The sequence below is a fragment of the Solea solea genome, chromosome 7, assembly GCF_958295425.1.
Source record: "Solea solea chromosome 7, fSolSol10.1, whole genome shotgun sequence".
NCBI classification, from domain to species: Eukaryota; Metazoa; Chordata; class Actinopteri; order Pleuronectiformes; family Soleidae; genus Solea; species Solea solea.
Window position 1 is genome coordinate 23,335,572 of NC_081140.1, and position 22,260 is coordinate 23,357,831.

At 40.1% G+C, this 22,260-nt stretch overlaps 1 protein-coding gene across 2 annotated transcripts in view; it reads right to left on the reverse strand.

Moving 5' to 3' along the window:
* bcl9l (bcl9 like) overlaps positions 1-19,765 on the reverse strand; it is a 30,731-nt gene extending 10,966 nt beyond the window's left edge. The window contains exon 1 of one of the 2 annotated variants that reach the window (XM_058633876.1): positions 19,385-19,765. The gene's annotated coding sequence lies outside the window, so the exon portion shown is untranslated. The remainder of the gene's footprint in view (positions 1-19,384) is intronic. The other variant, XM_058633874.1, reaches the window with a different exon arrangement.
* Positions 19,766-22,260: the final 2,495 nt, after the last annotated feature.

Genomic DNA, 22,260 nt, shown 5'->3' on the forward strand with positions numbered 1-22,260 from the left:
TGCCATTCTGATTTCTGCATCAGAAATAGCTGTGATTTAAGAACAGTGAACACAACAGCAGTGTAAAAGTTTAGTAGAATTTACGTCTGGTAATATGTCTTTTACATTGTGTGAGTGTATTCTTACTGCAGACAAAAGACAAAGGTTAGTGAGTATTCTGACCAGTGGGGAAAAATGGTTATATAAAACTAAATAGGACAACAACTAACAATTATTGTCATGATCTATTCATCGTTTGATTAGTTGTTTGGTCCATAAAATGTCAGAAAACGTTGAAAAATGTTTCCCAAATCATTGTCTACAAACCACATTTTTCCATTTAAATGATTTCTTTGTTATATGAAGCAAAGAAAAGCTGAAAAATCAGAGAAAATAAAAACTCAAACTGATTATCAAAATATCTGGCGATTAATTTAGTCATCGTATTTAATTAATCATTTGTTAAAACTAAACAAAAAAGTCACAACAACCCATGTTGTTTTTATTTTAAGAAACATTTCCACAGCAGAAACGAAATAACTTATTGTACGTTCCGGGCTGTTTGATTTACTGTTTCATTTCATTTGAAAATATCTCAAGAACCATTTTGCATTTTAACAGCCAGAGAAAAGTGTTTTTGGGCACTGCAGACACGTGACCACAATAAAAAAAAAAAAAATCAAAACCAAGACTTATACAAGTTTAGTTTTAGTCAGACCTCTGACAACGAAGGTCTGGTTCAGGACCGCAATAGAATTATTGAAGAGCCAAAAAGGTGAATAAAAAGGTAAATAATGAATTAAGATTGGGATCTGGACACACCTTGATTAAATAAAACCAATCTTCATTGTATTTAATATGCAAATTCATAGGACGACTGGGTGGAACAGTCACTGCGTAAAGACTGAGGACTACTTGTACTTTGTGTTGTCTATTTGTGCGTCATAAAAATCAATTTGTTCTCACTTTGCCGTCATCATACGTCGAATTACATTCACCGCAATTCAATGGCATAAAGACACACACACACACAAATTGAATAATTTTATGGGTACAATACTACATCACGAACAGTTGAATGGGATGCCATCATTTTTTTTTCTTTTTAAAACAGTGTCCATTAATCTGGCAAAGCTGAAGGACCATGACTACAATTAATTGGTGTCATCTGCATTCATTATCTCCTGACCCCAACACGCGAACACAACAAAGCAACTAATCTTGAGAAATGATTAGTACTTAATTATGATGACATTTGAATGATGAATTTAATTAAATCAACCTGGCTGCTGTTCCATTAACTTGCAATAAAAAAAATAAAAAAATACAAATCAAGGTTGTAAAATCAAACTTAACGTCACTCGAGGCAAGCGCCCTCACTTTCTCCCCCCCCTCCCCCCACCCCACCCACACACCCAAATCCTTTCAAACCCTTTCTGCCAAAGCAGGTTTAAACATTCATTTTGTAATCTACCACTCAGTGCTCATGTGCACATGGCTGCAGCTTTCCGTCTGGCTTCACACGCTGGAGCTTTTCTCACTGAACAAGGTCTACGCTAGATTCATTCTAATGGTTTTAAAACTTGGCACGATGCGCTGTTCCCGCAGTGGTTGTGCGTCTTCGCTGGGAAGGACTGGAGGATTAAAATAACCAAGTCTACAAAACCGTTCTCATCCAATTTCAGGTGGTAAAGGCTTTAGGCCCCGAGCAGCCTGAAACAGAATGAGGGAGACATAATGGACGGACGGATCGATACATGAAACCTGATTAAGACCGAGGTCTCACTGTGCACTAGTGCATAACACTGACAGTGTTTGGAAAACACCAGTTTAGCTTGTTATGTAAAGGGCGCTGGCTTCTGTGACTAATCACACATACCTGGTGTGTGTTCACAGACTGACTAATCAAGGCCATGGCAGCACACACGCTGACTCGCAGCTGACCAATTACTGTTAAGCCCATGTAATAGAAACCGTGTCGATCATTTCTCACATTACCTATAGCCTGAAATACATAATTGGAGCCAAAGTTGGGTAACACAAGAGTCATGCCTTTCCAGATAAGACGGATAAAAATAGGCACGAAAAAATAAGACAAATGCAGGGCAAGTACTTTGATGCTAGGCCTGGGACAATACATTTATATTGTAGCTTTATAAAAAGTCACATAGTACTTGTTTAATTTTAAGCCTAAATATGTGTGTAATCACAGAATTTGACCATATTTGTGGGCAATTCCATTGTTTCCAACACCTTAACATTAAAACTACAAAGAAGTAAAGCAGGTACTATCTGAAAGGAAAGGTAATAAACATATTTTAAGCATGTAGTACCAATCATTAACAGTAGATATTTATTGTCACTCATATAGTCTGGTTTGCATCATAGACCATATGCGGAAGTTAAAATATATGGAATAGCCACCAGGGGGGCGGCTACACCGGTTGCAAAGAGAAGTCTGTTTGATTGGAAGTGGATGGGAAAATGAGCCTACTTCTCATTTGATTCATACCACAATAAACTCAAGTGTCTAAATCCTAAGTATTTAATAGTCTTAATCACTGGTATCGGGTAGAGGTATATATACTGTATATGGGCCAAAAAACTTATTGACTGCATCAATGATCAATATATCATTTCTAAAAATTGGCTGCAGTCATTAGGAAAAGCCAAATTAGTGGACCCTGAGCACATTTTTCTGAAATCATGTTCCCATCTAGAAGAAAACGGGCAATTAAATATACTTAATATAGAATGATTTTTCAAAAACACTACCTCTATTCTAGTAATACAAAGCTAAATGCAAATCGGTGAAGTATTCCTCCAAGTATGGCACACATATGCCGTCCAATAGGAGCCTGGTTGTAGGTGATGCTTCTGAACTGCTATTTGCAAAACATCAACACGGTGCTGGTCAAATCCTGTTTCTAGAGGCTTTTCAAAGCATGAGTTCAGACTTTTAAGGTTGATGCCATGATTGGTTGCCACTCTGTTTGCACATGCAGAAATCCAGGAAAAAAGCACTGTAACCTAACACCACCTGGCTGTTACCACCACTATAACATAATTAAAAATATATAACATATAAAATAATAACAATAATATAATTTTGTGTTATCATTTTGCCGAGTTAAACCCAGATCTAGCCATATGACCTTTGTGTACCTTTATATTTGTGTCAGTTGATTACAAGAAGTAATTTGCCGTCATGTACGATACATTCAAAAAGGACATGAACAAGGGCGATTAAACTGCCATGGTTTAGTGGTCAAAATCACAGCTAAAATATGATGACACTCCATAAACCCTAAAAATCGCCGAGCACAACTGACGTGTTTTGAAGTTCCCCTGCTGCCGTGTGACCCGCAATAATCTGCAATAGTCTGCAATAATCATGTCAGCTGTGTGGAATTCTTTTAAGCTAAAAGTAGAAAAAAAGTTAAACTGTGTTTGTGGAAGAAAATTAAATAAGAAGCAGCATTTTTGTCCGAGTCATGTGGTGGGCTATTTATTTCTATATGGGAGAATAGTTGTTGTGTTATGCCTTTGGCGTGGCTGGAGGTTAAATTGTCAGTATGTTTAAATAAGTAACTCTTCAGACACAAAAAAGTTCAAGAGCCTAATTTATTGCCATTAAAACACAGTATGTACAACAATCTTCATCCTGCCCTGCAGCCAACGCCTGCAAACAAATGGTAAACTTGTAGAGGTGCAAAATGGCCTTCTTCTGCATTAAATCTGTAAAAGTTATATTTTCAAAGAAAGTGGAAAGCATCACTCACGTTGCTTACTTTGTTTTGCTCCTCCCCGAGTGTCCAGATTAACATATAATCATTTTGGTTTTGATTTTAGAATAGGAAATTCTACATTGTTTGAGTTCACAGTAACTTCATTCATTCATGTATCTGCTGTCATCTCTCTTTCTGGACAGATATTTGAATAAAATGGAAACTTTGTGGACTGATACTGACTGGAGAGTGACTGGAGCAGTGTCTCTTATTTGCGTTGTCTCTACTGCACGTCCGCGCACTAATGCTGTGAAAACTACACTCTCAGCCTTGTTGACTCAGTTTTATGGTTGAAGTGAACATGGGCTGGAACTAATCAGTTATTTTCATCATCTGTCAATTATTTTCTTGATTAATCAAGTTCTTGTTAGGTCTGGAAAATGTTGGTTGGTTTTTACTAAACCTGGAAATGATGACGTTCCTTAAAGGTCCCATCTTGTGCACAAACTAAAATTATTCAGTTTTAATGATTTCTGTGTTATATGGAGCAAATTCACCAGAAAATATTCACATTTAAGAAGCTGAAAAATCAGAAAGCTTGTTTGAATTATTGAAGAATAATCAGGTAATTGTTGCAGCCCTAAAGCGAACGATTCCAAGGTAGAATTCTTAGTCTGTCCTCAATGACACACCAGATTTGATACTTTCACCAGTCAATATTTGAACTGGACACAGACACTGAGAACTAGCTTCGTCTAACCATCTCTGACTAAGAGCAGCTTTGTGTGCAAAAAGAACGTAGGCAGAGGGAAAAAAAAACAAAAAAAAACCATCTTCCTTGAATCTTCTGCCCTGTCTCACTCCACCACTGTGGAGTCTTCAGATAAGATAGGAGAGATAATTGAGGTTTACTTAGATCAAGTGGTATCAAACAAGCTTTTTGTGTTTGTTGTGTTGTAGCAGAACAGCATCCCGTCTCCTTCATGCTGCAGCCACACACCAAACCACCTTCCACACATTCTCCCTAATGTCGTGAACCTGAACGAACCAACCACTGCGAACCACTGCGTTTGTCATATATGCCCGGATCCAATCTCCCAGAAAATGGCTTTAGTCTCAGTCACAGCTTCGTACTCTCTGATTCTGTTGGTCTGGTTTAGCAATAATACTGGCAACTCCACCAGCAGTGAGCATCTGTCTCAGGTCTGTGAGACGTTTAAAGTGCTTTGTTTGTGCGATGAGTGGGGGAGGAGTGTTGTGGTTTTATGAAGTGTTTATCTTGTGAACAAATTAACACGTCGTTGTCCATTTTTATCCTTTGTCTTTGTAGAGTGTCAAGGGCCAGACAAGGCATGGGCAAAGGGGGCATGTGGTGTGTTTTGTCTACTCTCTTGATTTTCTCTCACTTGTGTGTACAAACCGACTGAACCGATAACAATTTGAAGGGGTTTGTTTGTTTTTCTTTTGTCTTTGAATGCATGTATGCATTAATGTCAATGTCGGGTCAGTTTTAACCCGGGGAAAGTCTGAGAAGAAACAACTTTACTAACTGGTAAAGAACAAGGGGGCCAGATGCAGAAGCGACAAGCAAAATGTGGGCTGAATTAACGCTATGGTGAACATTATTTTGTCGTTATAACATAGAGTAAATGTGTTACTCTCATGATGAGCCTTTAACGACAAATGCGACAGGAGTTAGCGTCGTTAAAGCAGACGGACAGATGTTAATACAACACTTAGCAAGTATCCAATACACAGATGTTCTCCATTCCTTTTTACTCGCTCACAAGTTGCCTGGGAAACAAGCAGGTCCTTGTCAGACACATCTGATCACTGCTCCAGATAAATTAGGGGAAATAATTCAATGAGTTTTAATTCATAGCACATGGTCTTTACGGAATATATAGAGCGAATACATTTAGGACCACGAGTACATAGTGCATAGCGTAACAAAGCAAGACAAACCTCACACAAACACACACCCTTGCATTCCTTCAGCATCATTGGACACCACTGTTCTGAGTGAGGCATGGAGGGTTGATACATGATTGACATATATTCACCAAATGGTATTTGCCTTTCAGTTGTGGAAAGTTGAGATGTTTTGCTAATTATTTCACAGGTGAAATAATTGTTGGGATGTTGTAGTCTAAAACTGATCAGTGACTGCACGTAATAATGGGCCGGGTGTTATAACTTTGTGTGTGCGTCAGTTTACAGAAAGGGGTTGAGCTCCTGTTTATTCCCAGTGGGTCACATAGTACTCCGTATTTTTAGAACATGCCCGTATTATTAGAACCCAGCAAGCCCGGGGAAGTCGGGGCCAGCGGTGAGAACGGAATACGAAGGCGAGTACACAACACAGATGCCACAGCGCTGCTCTGCGGATCAACACCAGTAAACACTGAGGCCAAAGTGTTTAACAGTGCTGATGAATGAGTAATGTGTGTGACGTCGGTGAGCGCACAGTTACACCGAAGTGCACAGTTGATAATTTTTCACATCAGCTGGTAGCAAACTGCATTTGCACATGGCGCCAGCGCAAATGAAGCCGCAGCGAGGGGAAATTAGTCCGTCGCTCTGCAGTCGGACTGAGCACAAGGCCATGGCTAACACAACAATTAGGACCGTTTAAAAAAATAAATTCAAGGGACCAGGGAAAGTTGCAACTTGCAAGGTATACAGTAATAAGGACATCCAGTCTGTTTCAATGGAGGATATTTTAATTTCAAGTTGTTGAATAATTCTTCTAAATGTGGCAACATAACGTGCAAGAAAGCCTCTTAAAAGTAACTTTTGTTGATGGGATCATTCTGCCCGTTTGAACAGAAATGGTGTAACGTAATTTGTATGCTGCTTCCTTCCTCTAAAAATGGGCTTTGTCAAGCAATACTACCAGACCTGACTGAGGGAGCTTTTGTGCATATACAGCGCCAGCATAGAGAATGTGTGGACAAAAAGCTTTTATCCTGTCAAACCGCTGAACGATTTTTTTAGAGCAGCAGAATTCACTTCTAAACAGCTCTATTTTGAGGAAACCAGTGAGAGTCATGTGGGACTGATGGGCTTAATCAGTGTTGTGTAATGTCATCCGACAAAGGTTTGAATGTAATGGACATTTGTTGATGTTTAAAAGTTATGCACTTAAAGACAGAATTAATAAGTTTTTTAACTTCTAGTTTACCCAAATCAAATTATTTCCTGCAAATGCCCATTTCCATGTTTGAGCGGTCTTGTCTGGCCTTTTCTTACTGAAATGTCTGTCTTTATTGCAAATGAGTTCTCACCAGCACAGCACAGTTTCCACTCAATCGCATCATCAATATTCTGCAGGATGTCTCGCAGACATCCTCCGGAGTGACTGCTCAGACAGAGTGTATTCCCCAAGATTTGTAATTTAATAAAACTCCATCCAGGTTTTCTCCTCAGCACTTGAAGAAAGGCTGCTTTACTTTGTTGTCTTTAAAGTCGGAGTAATGAAATGTTTCGACATACGTCAGGCAGCAGCGGACAGACCTGCAGCACGACTCGACTCCACTTGGTTTATTTTGCTTTTCCATCCGGGATGGTACCTGGTACCAGGTACTTTTTTTAGTACATGCTCTGGCAAGGTTACAAGCGAGCTGAGCCGATGCTAAAAATGTGACGTCGACAGACTGCCGGCCAGTGATTGGTCAGAGACTATCGTCACTGGAAGAGTCACTAGTTACTAGATCAGTTAAGAAAGACTTAAAACATGCATTGATCTCTAACATTTAGCAAGGAAATGTCTATAAATCCCAATATTTACCGGAGTAGTCTGGTGTATTTAGCGACAGCACTAACAAAAGCCGGCGATCATGAGCCTGTTCAGCCGTATTTCAGTTCAGCGCTCCGATGATGAAGGAAGTACTGAACTAATCTTTTTAATCCAGTTTGTGTCACGGTGCTATGGCGACCAAGCCCATATTGAGGAGGTACTATGGAGCCAAATAGTGCTAAAACTGTATATTGAAAAAGTTCCATATCAAACATACACTCATTGTGTCTCAATTCAAGGGGAAAATGGTGGCCAACAACATGATATAAACACACTTCAGCTCAATTCAACAGCAAACTGTCCACATTTTAAAAAGCAGAAATGCCTAAAAGCTTGACCTTTTGTGAAGATATCTGTGGTACGTTACTTGCTGCGAGTTAGCACTTCGGGCGATAAGAGAACCCTCCGTTGACCAGACCTTAGACACAGCCAACACATGAAGGCGACCCCTGAATTGAGCTTAACCTCTTCATACAAGTATGTCATGTGCTACAAATGTTAACATGTAGGTAACACTATGCTTTGAAACAACCCGCTGAAGAAGAAGACTGAGACGGAAAACACCTCTGACAGGCTTTTAGTCGCCTGCTTTTGTGTTGCACTCTGTAATGTGGGTTGCATGGCTGGTGTAATGACACCCTTCATGTCCACACCAAAAGGTTTCAAACAAGCCCCGAAATTGTCAACCTTATCACCAGCGGCCACTTCCCTCTGAGTGAGAACTCGCTGCACATTTCAGCAAGTTCCTGTTGGTGGTGAATTCACCTGTCGGCCTCTGACAATAAATTATTCAACTCTGAAGTGGACCGTGACTAATTGTGACAGCTTTTAACTCTTATGACGGGATTTAGGAACGACCACGCTACCAAATGATCACATTAGGTGACAAAGTGACATAAAATGGAATGTTGCCTAATAAAATTAGTTTACTAAAACCATTTACAGCAGATATACACTTGTGTGAAACTTTGAAATATAAATGAATGTTCATTACTCAAATTAATTCCCACAATGCTACAATCAAGCTTTAGCCCTATGGACAGTGGAATACAGTATGAATCTCCGAGTACATAACAAGTCTAAATATAGAAAAGTATTATGTGAAATCTGAAGTCTACATTCAACCGTTCCTGACTGAATTAAAATCACTGCACTATATAATTGACAGGAAAAACACCAAGTTCGAAAATTGAGGAAACCGCAGAACAGTTCAGTGAGTTTTCTCCTCAGTTGTTGGAGCTGAATTGATTTGCAAGCCAAGCAACTTTAGAAAAATCAACAAACATGATGACGGGTGAGTACTGCTATGTTTTAAGATGTCGAATCAGCCTCGGAGGCCCTGCTCAACCAACCGGGACCAATAATGTGTAACTGTCTTCAATTAACACCGCCAGTTAAAATTATACGACTTGGTGGAGGGATTTTAATTCAAAACAACTGATGGAGGGAGTGGAGTGGGGGGGGGGGAGAAGCGTAACGCCTAGGTCACATCATATGCATGTGCAGCTCATGAAGGCTGCGTTGCTAATCTGCTGCATCTTGTGCACAACCGGTTGTTCACACATGAAGTGTAACTGCTGCCGTGTTTCACATTCTGTTTAACTTTGAAAATTCCCTAGACAAAACTCTGCCAAAGCCGCTCAGTTTCTTACCAGTGACAATACACTCGACACTGTTTTGGTTTGTTTGTTTAAATCCCCAATTCCTGATCCATAGCGTCACAAAATTCAGGTCAAGGAGATAGCAGCTAATTCAGCCTAATGTTTTAGTCCTCAGTCATATCAGCAGATCTTCTGTGACATTGACATGCAGCTCACATACACAGTGTGGCCTAAGGAAAGAAGCAGGACAAACTTCAATCTTATATGATATTTACGCCAACCTTCCCGTCGCCCTCAGTGCTGAGAGGAATCCACGCAGACACACTGTGAGCCACCAGCTATTTTCAGTGAATATTGGCACCAATAAATTACAGCCTTTAGTCTTTGGAATCAAATATCAAAATAATAGGAAAGTACTGACCCTCCGTGTCTGATCGTGTAGCAACTGATTCCAGATTAAGAACAGAGAAAATACCATTAATCTTGGATACATGATGTAGTGTTGAAGCGTCAAGGCAAGAGATTCAAAACTCTGTGTTTTCAGCAGGAGAAGAGCACGTTTGCATCTCGTCAGAGGCTGTGGGCAATGACGGGACACAACTGGAACTTCACTTTGCTTGTGTGTGTGTGTGTTTGGCGTTTTTTTGCTCAAGTCCGAGCAATCCAGTGGTGCTGACAGGACGAGCAGGGAAACCCTGTTCACGGATTAGCGAGTGCAGTCAACCTTACAGCCATATCAATGCGTGGTTCTTTGTAATCTTTGCTGTAATAGATTTCTCCTCCCGCCCCTCCTTCAATCATTTGCTTGTCCTATTCTCCCAACACCCAGTTTGTTTTTCTGTGGCCTGGTGTTGTGGGAATGTACTAGACTGCAAGCGTAGCAAGAGGTTACTGCAGGTCAGCATCCATTTGAACAAACATCTAAAAATCAGAGGGATTTAGAGGCGGTCCAAAAATCTATTATGTGAAACCTTGATCCCACCCCCCACCCCCAAAAAAGCAAGGTATAATACAGACTCTGTTTACAGTCTGTGATCTGCATGGCTGCCTTTTCCATCTGCTCATTGCAGTTGTGTGTATGTGTGTGTGTGTGTGTGTGTGTGTGTATGGGGGGGGACTGCAGTGCATTATGGGACAACACACAGGTGACAGCCAAAAAATAAAACCTGCACACTAGGGGGGTTGTGGCTGGTTGCTGTGGCAACAAAACCTGTCACAGGGTTGCGTAAATACAGGCTAACCAGAAGGCAATGTGCAGAGAGGAGGCCTGTAGTCGAGGAAAAAGTGAAAATATCAAAGCCTTTTCATGATACAGGCCTTTCTCCACAAACACGGCTGGAGACGCACCTTCTTTTTCATACCAAGGAGAAGCATATGAACTGTAAATGAAACAGTGACTTAAGAAGATACTTCAACTCTAGGATTTGCTGATTCCTTGAAGCCACGAGCAACAACATGTGCTTTTATTGCCACAAATGTGCTGTGGATTGGACGGACCAGTGGAATGCAGGCGTAGATATACATATGCAATTTACACAGGATTTACTGTTCCGCACAAATATGAATTGAGAAATTAAGTGGTAAGACTGCCTGTAGACACGTACTCCACGCCGTCGCCGCCACTCGGTGACAGAGAAGCAACTGGGCTCATTTTGTGCGGAGGGTCAAGGGTTGTATCCTCTCCAGCACATTCTGGGCCGAGAGCCAACTGGAGCAAGGAAGAAGATCAAACTGCAGCTTTAGCACAGACAGAAGGCAAGCATTATGGCACCGAGGCAAGATGGAAAAAAGGACGGCTGATGGACAGATGCCATTCGGTGTACACACACACACATCCCAGTCTGCTCAGGAGAGGACACGCAGTGCTAACAAGCAGATATAACGTCTTGGGTTATTTCCATTGGATGATAATCATAAAGATGAGTGTATAAAATTGTAACTGATGTTCCTTTGCTGGCCATTATGGACTGTACACAACAATTCATTTATTGATTGACAAGTAGCTGACAACCAATGAATCAGTTGTCAAGACTGTTTATATACATTATATAAACAATATCGATGATGACAGATTAAGTGTGAACAAATGCAGGTTTCTTTTCTCTGCGGCAGTAAGAGAATACTTTTGAGATTGGAGGATGTCATGTTGAGTTTCTGGGAAAAAATGATTGACATTTACTTAATTTTCTGGGATTATTCAAGAAAATAATCCATGACGTAATAATCAATGGTAAAAGTGTTGGCTGCCCTATTGTACACAGCGTCATCGCTCAAAAACACTGACCTACCCGTGGGACACCAAACCCTAGTTTAGCCTTAACTGAAAGAAGAGATGTCACAACTGACATTTAAACAAGTATTATCTGGTCATATGTTTAAAAAAAAAAAAAAAAAAGAGTAATTGTAGAGGTAGACAGATGAAGATATGATACAAGATGATTAAAAATGGGATGAAAAGGAGATTAAATAAAACCAGGAGGGAAATTCGCCTGGATTAAACGAGCAAACATGTAATTACTGGAACCGATAATAAACAAGATGGGAAATTACCTCCAGATCATCATTGTTTGCACTTTTTTTCAGCACTCTACGATTCTCTGTAATGGGACCACCCTTCAAATAAACGTGATTTTCATATACATTCACACTGTATATAACAGTACCATTACAAAAGCAGAGGACAAGGAAGCCAAAGTGGACATAAAAGGTGCTGATGATGCAGCACCTGAATGTGGAATCCCACACAGACCATGTTTCTGAATTCATACACATCTGCAACACACAGTGCTAATGTACAGAGAACAATGGTACACACTGTTAAAGCCCCACTGCTGCACGAGACCCTCACAAACACAACATACTATTGTGCATTCACGGAGCACAAACAAGCATTAACCAAATTCGGCATCCACACACCAGAGAGTCATTTGGCACTTTTCCGCAATCAATGCATAAATTAAAAAAGTTATTTCGCGATTTTCCAAATATCGCTCCGCTTCCATGGTTCTATGTTAATAATGTGAAAATTGTTAGGATTTAAGCTGCCGTCAAAAAATATTTATTTTTTAGTTTTAAAACATTCTAAGCCAAAATATGGGACTGATCAACAGAGTAAATATTTGGCACTGGAATTAATAATGAAAATACTATAATTAGTCAGTCGCAGCCAAACATTTCATGTTAGTTTTATGAAACATGTCATCCTTGGATCAAATCTCTGATGAGGGCTGAAATTACTGTGGTTGCAAAATTAATTGCAGATTATATTTATACATTCAATTATTGAGTGTTGTTTTAAAATAATTGAAACAATCTTTCAGCTTCTTGTTTTTTTGTTTCTTTGCTCCTTGTTTAACAATCATTCAAACAAAAATAATATTGTTTTTTTTCAACATTTTCAAACGTTATACATATATAGCTCACACAACTACAAAATAACCCACTGACTAACACTTGTCGGGTTACATCTGGCGTCACTGTGGCGTTGTCGATCACCCAACGTGTGTTCACACTCTGTGGGTTTGTATTTGGAAAAAGGTCACTTTGATTATTGCATTATTCTGTTTGAGTCATTCAGTTTAACACCTACTTACTTCAAACTTAAGTTCCACGGGCCCACTTGTGTCAAATTTAAGAAATACTACAACCACTTGGCAACAGTATCATGGAATCAAAGCCCCACAGGATTGCTCTCCGTGTAACTGACGTTATGTGTGATACACTCAACTGCACTCTTAGCTAAAGCTCAGACATATCCACATATTTAGGACTTAATTTGTTAACAGGAACAGGGATGAAGATCTGTGCAGTCTCAGAAGGTTAAGGGAATACTTCCTCGATTTGCATTTAGCTTTGTATTACTAGAATAGGGGCAGTATTAGTATTTAGTATTAGAAAAATTGTGCTTCCCAACCTCAGTTTCCCCTGAGTTGAGAAATATCTTCATTCTTTTCTTTGTTATGTGTGACACTCGGTCCTGTTAGCATAACTGTTAGCAAAGATGGCGGACACTGTTTACATTCTGGGAATGAGGTCCTGTCCCCCTACGAGTGGGTGCAGAATTAGCGTTGCAGTTTCAAGCCTCGGGCCAAGTGACCAAAAAGTGACCAAAAAAAGAATGAAGATATTTCTTGACTCTTTTTTTCATTGTTCAAAAATACTACCCCTATTCTAGTAATACAAAGCTAAATGCAAATTGTTGAAGTATTCCTTTAAACCCTGAAGTGGGTTCAGACTGCATCTTTACTTCTTGAGATAGCAGTGTTCTCATCTGACCCGATAAATTAAGTTAAGGGTATGAACACACTGCTATCTCAAGAAGCGCCAACTTTTCTGGTATTTTACGTAAAGTTGATATTAATGAGAGGAAATAGTAAATGTTTTAAAGCTGTAGTAGGCAAGATCACTGAAGAAAGAGGTGATTGTAGAGTCTGATCCACGGGGGGGTTAAACACTAACCTTTTGAGAAGGGGGGGCTTTTTGTCCTTTTGATTGGCTGAAAGTTTTACGAAAGACAAATGGTAACAGATTGTACGCTCCTAATGAAGCCTCAAAAAAACTCTCTGCTCTCTCTCTGCATTTGGATTTGAGGCTAAAACAATAGCCATGGACCCAGTTGCAGGAAGTGGGTGACTGCGACAGGAGAAGTGAAGAATAGTGGACGACCCTTAAATTTCCATAAATGATACGGAGTTGAACAGCAGATGTAGGACCTGCAGACACATTAAGACAAGTACATACAAGAACTGTGTTACTGGTAGGTGAGACGTCAGTTTACATCAGAAAATTATAGGTGGGCCATGATAGAGACAGAGATGAGAATGGTTTCATTTTAAAAATCACAAAATGCCTTGTGTTAGGTCACACTTCCTGACCTGCAGCAGTGTCGAGAGAGAGAGATGCAAAAATATGCAAAAGACAAGCACAGAACCGCAATAATATTAATGCCAACCAGAATGCCAGTGTCACAAATAATGCTCACTCTAATCTCTTTTTTTCTTCAGGGACTAGAACTGGGCCTCGCTCTGCTCACTAGTCCAGTACTTAAATGTCTCAGTGTATTCCAGTATGTGGAAACGTTCTCAGTATCACATTATTCTTTCATAGCGCACCTTAGGAGTGCTCCCTGTAACTCACCCCAAAGTTCTCAGATCACCTGAGCAGATAAGAAACACTTTGTCAGCAGCTCACCAAATCTGTCTCTGCTTGCACCGCAGCAGTCTGTGTGGACAAGCAGTGGCTGCCGCATGCTTATTTATTCAAATAAGCTCATATACTGTGTATATATATATATATATATATATATAAACTGATGTGGTCATGCATTTTGAAAAGTAGACGGAAGTTTAAATGCAGGTCCGTGGGAGAATGAGCCAACTTCTCAGTTGATTTGCATTGTCAGTAAATATGTTCCTGGGGAGTTTAGTGTCCCAATCCCTAGTTTCACCTTTTCAACAGAACTTGATGTCAGTTATTTTTAGAGGAAAATAGGCAATAAAGCACAGCATCTATGAGTGGACATCTGTAACTTTCAGTTGAAAAAAATGTCACGGTGCTGGTCAAACTGAGAATCTTGAGGCTCCAAAATGGGACTTCCCTTTTCAACTGGAGAACTATATCCATTTTCGTTTGAGACAAAAACAAATAGGCAGGAAATAGAGTCAAATATAAACATCTAGTTGTGGTGTAAAAGCATGCAACAGTACATTAATTATTATGTCACCTGCCTTAACTATCCATACACTAGGACCGCAAACGATATAATATTTAGCCCTTTAAGCTGTGACATACAAGATGGATGGATTCAAATTTTCCCTCATTATCCACAACAACCTCATTTACAAGCCTCTAAGGACAATTCACACACAAAAAAAAAATCAGGCGTGCACAAAGGCCTATAAAATGCCCTTTATAAAAATGAGTGCTATTTTACTTCCAGTGGAAAGCATCGCACGGTGCACTGTAGCACTGAAAGACAACTCAGATCAAGTTGCAAACTCTGTTAGGTGCTATATATAGCTCACCAGGATATTATAGATATACACGCACACACACACACACACATAGAGACTGTGTACCAACAGCTGCAGTATATCTTCCTGTGAACAGTTTTAAGAGCAACATTATCACATCATATTCAACAGGGTGGACTTGCAGGGTCATGGGGTCCCATAAGATTACTGGACTGAGACCACACACACACACAAAGGGACACCTGAAGATATAATGTATCTCCCTGCTCCTTACTCTTCACCTTAATTCATAGACATCATTTTGGCATAAACCTTTCATTATGATGTTGAAATCGAGTGCACAGCATGATGGTGACCGAAAAACCCTGCAAGTCTAGCTTTCACTAATTGACTACATGCACTTCCTGGTTTTCAATAAGCCAGCCCGACTATTTCCAGTAAGCTGTCATCCAACAATGCTCTACAGTCGTTGTCTGCAGAAGTTACCAAGAGTATTTAGCGACAAATGATGGAATTTAGCAGAGGCTGTAGTGTCCACAGAGGGATGCAGCAGTGTCCTGCTGTTGTCCCCCCCCAAAGATGCTGACATTTTAACGCCTTTTTCATTTTAGGAAATGTTGAATTCCTCGGGGCTAACTACTAAAACTACTTACTAAAAAGACAATGGGAATGTTATCAATCGATATCGGACGCTTTAATCACTAATGTTCACCTTTAAAATCAAAGATTCTCCCTGAACGACCACTTCAGGATGTTGTAAGTGACGATTCATTCAGCAGTAGCAATAGCTAGATGTAGTTTTCCTGGAAAATGGACTAATCCATTTACGGCCCGAGAATAGTGGGTTATTTGTATCGTGTTTCTCACACAGAGGTGCTTAATATGACATGGCACAGCCTCTCTTTTTTTGAGCCTGTATCTAGTCAATGTGAGCTTTCGCATCAGCAAAGGGTCTTGACTGAGTAACATTGCCGCTTTTTTTGCTTCCAACGTGTACACATCTACACAAACAGAATGCTTGTTGTTGACGATGTGACGTTTAAAAGATTTTAAATAGCAAATGTTCACAGCCAATTCTTCAAATTGTGCGATACCCATCTTAAAGTCTGTCCTTAACTGGTGAAAAGGTAATGTTTAAGCTCCATGCAGTGCAGCTGACTGTGTGCGGATCAATCACTAATCTATTCATTCAAGTAAAAATAGCGTCTGTGAAAATAGGTTTTGTTTCCTCCTTGTCTTATTTTACAATTCAGTTTCTTTTCTTTTCAGGCTGAGTTCTAGTGATATCCAGCGTCTTTTCAGAATGACTTTAATTACTTTTAATTGATAGCAGTTGGCTACACTGCCAAACAATATGCAAACAAAGGAGTTTGATCATGACAACGATGACAAAGATCGGGACAGTGAATGCAAGTGCAAGAGAGAGGTGGGACTATGACATCATCACTTTCCTAAAGTAGCATATTCAGCGTCTAAGCGAAAATGCAAGGGCGGCGTTTTGAGACTTACCACTGTGACCCATTTTAGAAAAATACAGTTTCAGGCCTCCCGAAACTCTGTTTCGATACGATAATAACAAAACAATGCGTATTCGCCTTTATCCATTCACGTGTGGACGGGCCCCAAGTTCTCCAAATTCTTTCAGTGTTGGTTATACCCAGATCATTTTGTTCTCTTCCCTTTTATAGAGTAAAATGACTCATCACCACTAGATGCTGACACCACCTGTATCTTCCTGTGAAAGGAATATTTATTTTCTTGGTCATTGTAAATTATTTGCTTTACTGCATCACACTTGCAGTTCGCCTCAGAATTACTTGCACTTTCATGCCACCTATTTGTGTCACTGTTGATGCGTAAAACCCTTTCATTCTCTTGCAATATCAAAAGATGATAGTTTGGGCTTTTCTTCAGTGTGCGTGTATGTTATCAGCACTGACTTTGCCAAGCACACCACCATTTTCATGAATCAGCCTGGTGAAAACAGTTAAGTCCTTCTCTGTGGACTTTGGTGGAGGAGAGTGAGCCATTTACAAACGATTTTCTAGCCCTTAAAAAATGCTGTCTAATGGTAAGACACAACTGTAAATATACTCCATACACTTAATTAATTCAATACTCAGTAGTGGTAGTTGGTATTGGTGCTGTATTAGTGATGAGCCTATACAATACCCAGTATCGGTCCAATACTGGTAAAAATAGTGAACCGGATATCTCATACAATCCAAAAATTCTATATATCGCATGCTGCACTATACAAAAAAAGTGTAAAAATGTAAATATAAATCAGTAACAGCATTTTAGCCTAGTCATGTTGTGGGCTGCTGAATTATTGTTTATGGGAGAAAAATATTTGTTGGAGAATTATGTCTTTGAAATAGCTTGAAATGGCACAGATGTGTTGTTAACAGCTTTATAGTTTAAAAAGCCTAAACAGTATCAGTATCTGCTGATACTCAAGTTTGGGATATTGGTATCAGACACGAAAAAGCGGTACCATGCCATTGTGCTATGCGGTACCAAAAAAAAGAAAAAGGAAACGTGAACTCAGAACATGATCCAAGTAAATTAAAAGCAGCAACAACATTTGTTGTGAGCTGTTTATTTCCTCTTTATGGAGGAAGAATATCTGTTACACAGTCGAGAAATATCTATTAGAAATGGCTGGTTCAAGCTAAGTAAGTAGAAATTCACCAGCATGGTTGTATTGCAAGCAGCTATTAGCTTAAAATGACTGATATTAGACTGATTTTGGTAATGGCAGATACTAAAGGTTGTGATATGAGGCGGAGTAAGAACATATTGATGCACTAAAATATTGTCATATTTCATTACAGCAAAGTGGTGTATTGATATTAAAAGATTCTTCCTCAGTGGTTGGTTGGCTGCAGCTTTTAGTTAGTTGACTTATTCTTCCCCCTTCCTTCCACTCCTCTCCCTCGACAAAGAAAACTGTATATTTTTTATGGAAATAGTTTAAGTTACTTTTACCGAGATATGCATTGAATCACAATAATCTTGCCAATATACAGCCCTAATCTCATGAAAACGAGACATTTTTAAATTAACTGCTATTAGAGCTGCAACTAATTAATCCGTCTACTGTTTCCTCAATTAATCGATTAGTTGTTTGGTTCATTGGCGTTCCCCAAACCTGAAAATTATCATGGTCTCAAATGTCTTGTTTTGTCCACAAACAAAAATTATTCAACTTTAATTATTTCTTTGTTACATGGAGCAAAGAAACTAAAAACAACAAAATTTGACAATTAATGAATGAATCTTTGCAGCCCTAACTGCTACAATTAGCTGCCATAGTTAATGATAATGACAATACAATAATGCAATTTTGATTTAGTGCTGTAAGAAAAGAAAAGGTGGGCCAACATGAATAGATTCTCTCAAAGCATAAATGTGAGCCTTTATATTGAAATGAATGCTTTAAATGAAGCAGAAAAAATATTTCTTTTCACACTGATAAACAGAACTGTTACTGGTAAATGCTACTCCTAACTGTTGCTGGTAGAAATATAATGATAGTGGGGAATAAAACGTTTTTTTCCGACTACAAATAATACGATATATCGTGATATATATATATATTATTCCCCGCACCCCTATTTTGTCTCATTTATGCACACAAGTGTCTCACAGTGGAACAGGAAGTGCCTTAAACGTGTAATATAGTGAAGAGACATTTCATATAGTTTGCTGCCATGAAGGTAAAGCTGGTCACACTCACACTGATGAAGCTGCCAGTGTATTACAGCGGCTCTACAGCAGCACATGCTCATGCTGAAGTGACAGGTATCTTTTTACGCAGTCTGTCGCCTTGATTACTGAACACGGTTAGCATCAAAGAAAAACAACATTTTAAATGCTGCTTTCGCTGAGTCTGACAGATTAGCTAGCTAACGAGCAGACCCCTGCTTATTGTCCATATGTGGGTAGAAAGTCAGAAGTTGAGCCCGCTTCGCTGTGCTCTGTTGAGGGGGATAATTTGAGGACACATGTCCCTGGCGTGAACCCCGGCGCTCGTGAGAGTGGAGACTTTGCTGCGCCAACCTGGTCCACGACGGCTAACTTAGCATGCTGCTAATCCATGTCTCCGCTAGGCTACTCCGCCAGCGACGCTTCCGTAGAAGCGCACACATCTGCGAGCGAACCAGCGCTTGCTAACGGGAACTTTGTTACTGGCTTGGGGAAAAAAGGGGGGGCAGCGAAAGTTACAATACGCGAGGAAGACAACGGGCAGAGCTAGCATGTTCAGGCGGTGACAGTGTTTGGAAAGGCTGTGTACTCTACCCCATTACGCTGGTGTCTGAGATCAGAAGAGGCCGATGTCAAGACTGACGGCCAGTCGACATTCCCCGGAGTGGCCGCTGCTGCCGCCGCCGCCGCCGCCACCACCACCGCTTGCTCCTCTCTCCGTTCCACTGCGCAACACGGTCCCGATCCCGAGCTCCGACAATAAGAAGAGGAGCCGGAGCCTCAGATGGTGATTAATAACACGGCGTGTGTTAGGTTGAAGTTTCGCTTGAAATCAGAGGACGTGTCACCTTGCAGCGGTTCATGACTCCCACTATTCAAGATGTAGAAGGGCAGGACGTTGCATTTCTCTGCGAGTCCATTCACTCCCAAGCGCTGACAATAATTAGTGTGGCCACACGGGCATCCGTATGTCACTGTGCTGATATGTCACACACTGGACTAATGTGCTGCTGCTGCTGCTGCCTGACAATCTGACATATTTTGTTTGGGGGCGGTTAAAGACCCAAGTTAAATATGTTAAATATAAATGTATATTCATATCAAATAAGATTACATTAGATTTTATTAATCCCATGCTGAGAAAATTCAGAAAAGCAGTGAAATAACATTTAAGACAAATAATACTAAACATGTTATCGGGTGTAGGTCTGTGCAACATTTGTATAACATCATATATCCACCCAGATATAATGTTCCACAGTATTATTGTAAAGGTTTCATATAAATAACATTTATATTAGACATAATACAAGCGCCTGTTTTCTGTCAATAAAGAAGTTTAAAACCCACAATGTATCTCAATAATTATTAATATCGACTGACTTGAAACTTTTTATTACATTATTTCCCTCAGCACCCAGCCCTATTATTAGGATAATCACACAATATACTTTCACTCCAGGAAGTGCAGTAGCATGGGATTATTGCAGGGTTATACTGATACAGATGGGTTGCATAATTCTCAGGATGTGAGGGATTGTGCAAAAGCACAGGTGATTGGTGACACTGTGGGTGCAACAGTCAGTCTGCTGAAGGAGGAGCTGCTTAAAGCTCCCACAGTGCTGTGGGTGAGGAGTGGGTGAGAGGTGTTACCTTTGATGGATGTCATCTTCCTCTCACACACACTTCCATGGCTCACACGAGGCAGTTGAGCATCAAGAGCAACAGTGTCCTGCACACTCTGAGGGACCTCGGTCTCCTCAGCAGATGGAAGTGACTCCAAGTTATTGTAGAGGGAAACACTAAAGTATTTGATGATGATGCTGTCAACACTTAGGAGGGAAATTAACTTTTCCAACCTTAAGAAAAATTACAAAACATGCCTGAAAAACAGCAGCTTTATGATAATCATGTTTTATATTGACCCACTAAATCTCAAACCAGGTTTACATTTGTGATTGATGGACTGTCGCTCAGTAGATGAGAGTGCTGCATTGACTGCAAATTCATACATAGTAAAGTAGAGTAAACTGAGCATAGGGAAGTGGAATCACAGTGTTTAACTTGTACGCCCCCCTTCTGATGAATACTCCCTCTGGTGGTATAGAGAGCACAAGTGGAGAACATACAGTTTACCCTCAAGTGAACTTTGAGTAAAGGCGTTTGTGGCAAATGTGCTGACGTACATGTTTTTGAATTGAAGTGGGGATGCTACTGAGGTGTCATGCGATCTTGCAACAATACAACTTTTTTTTTTTTACTTTCATATACCTTTATATATAAGAGCACATTTACCTCTATATCTTAAAAGTGAACATGAGACGTTAGAGCACGTTTTATACACTTTGCTTGTCCAGACATTTCAATGCTCGGCTGCAAGAATTTTAAACTGCAACTGTTGCTTCAACCAAAGGATGTAGGTTTCTAGGCCACCCACAAGATTTTTTTTTTCTCAAAGAATGAACAAGGAACCCTACTGTGATGGCTTTCTTTAATTTTTTTTATGAAACAATTTGTATGTTAAGATTGCAAAGCCCCAAAGGGATCCATTGTGGGGAGGAAAAAAAGGAGTAAACACACAAATCTACAGGGGATAATAAGGGACAGAAGATGACCTACCTGCAAACACCCTTACCTGCAGATGTGGAGCGCAAGCTGGCAGACATTGTCAATATGAAGCCACCTTCTGCCTAACCTTCTCCCTCCAGACAAGGCACAGAGGCCTGGCATTAATCAGCCCGAGCAGTGCCATCGCACCTGTTGGCATCAGACATTTTTTAATTATTGGGTCATTAAATAGCTTCATCTTTTAATCATGCCATTTGGTGGAGATCTGGACAGTGCATTATTCTTTCATTATAGGGCAAATTATAGTGGGAATAAGGTCAAAGATGGATTATTTTTGTGCATTTAAATTAAAGGACAAGCAAGAACAGAGTTCATTGACACAAACATCCTGTTTTTCTCTTTGTTCTGTCGCTCTGTGTCTGTGTGTGTGTGCTATTGCACGGGCACGTCATCGCCCAACAAGTGTATTTTTCTAATCAAAAGGGAATGATACTCTGCCGCACATCTTTCTGATGCAGTAATCTGAGGCTCCAGACATCACTCCTCCCAAATCGACTCAGGCTCAGGGATATTTAAGAGTAAATGTGATATAGACCACAGAGAATTGTGCTTTTGTGCACAACAATAAAAATGCAAAAAAGGGATGCTGTGAATTCCTTCCCACCACATCTGCCCTTGAGACACAAACACGTTTCAATCCATTACGCCGCGCTGATGTATGGTAAGCGGGCGGATGAGCTCGGGCTGCAGGTGAGGAAATAATTGGAGAGGAGTAATTTTGGACCTCGGCTGTTTGGAGAGAAAGAAAATGAAACGCAGGAGGGAGGTCAAGAGAAACAAGAAAGGTGCGGTGAGGAACGAGAGAGCGGGAGACAGAGAGGGGAAGGAGATGGAGGGAGTGA